We start from the raw sequence: 577 nt of genomic DNA, 5'->3' as shown, positions 1-577 counted from the left end.
CCCCCCCCCCCCCCCCCCCCCCCCCATTTATTATTTCAATCGAGCTTCTTGAGGCATCAGGATTCGAGCAAGGACAACGGCACTGGGAAATAGGATTCTATTTTTTCAGATAATCCCAAGCTGAGCCAAGCAGCTTTCACTTTAAAGTACACACTCTTATGCCTCCTGTGTGCTCCAACAATGCATAATGAGTACGGCTTACTCTTAAGTGGGCAGCAAGTCCTATGAGGCTTCTAGAATAAGAAATGCTGAAACCAAAAGAGAAGCCCGCATGCTGCGAACATCCACAAGTGGAAGTGGAGCCTATAAATGTTCAAAATGGGGCAAACTTTTCTCTGCCAAAATTGGTTTCATCCGCTACAGTAGGAGCCATAAGACTTTGTAACTTTTAATCTTCAATTTTTTTTCCATTTCGCTGGGAAATATTGTTCCTCTGCGGATGTATTATTCATCGTCAGACATTGACGGACGAGCTTTTATTACTCTTAAGACACTCAGAGGTAGCTGAGTAATGAGTGTTAGATTGAGATTTTTACCTTGAGTTTAACATTTTTAAATCTGATCATTGATCAAAATG

Source organism: Aplysia californica, unplaced genomic scaffold, assembly GCF_000002075.1.
Source record: "Aplysia californica isolate F4 #8 unplaced genomic scaffold, AplCal3.0 scaffold00319, whole genome shotgun sequence".
Lineage (NCBI taxonomy): Eukaryota > Metazoa > Mollusca > Gastropoda > Aplysiida > Aplysiidae > Aplysia > Aplysia californica.
This window is presented reverse-complemented; position numbering follows the sequence as displayed.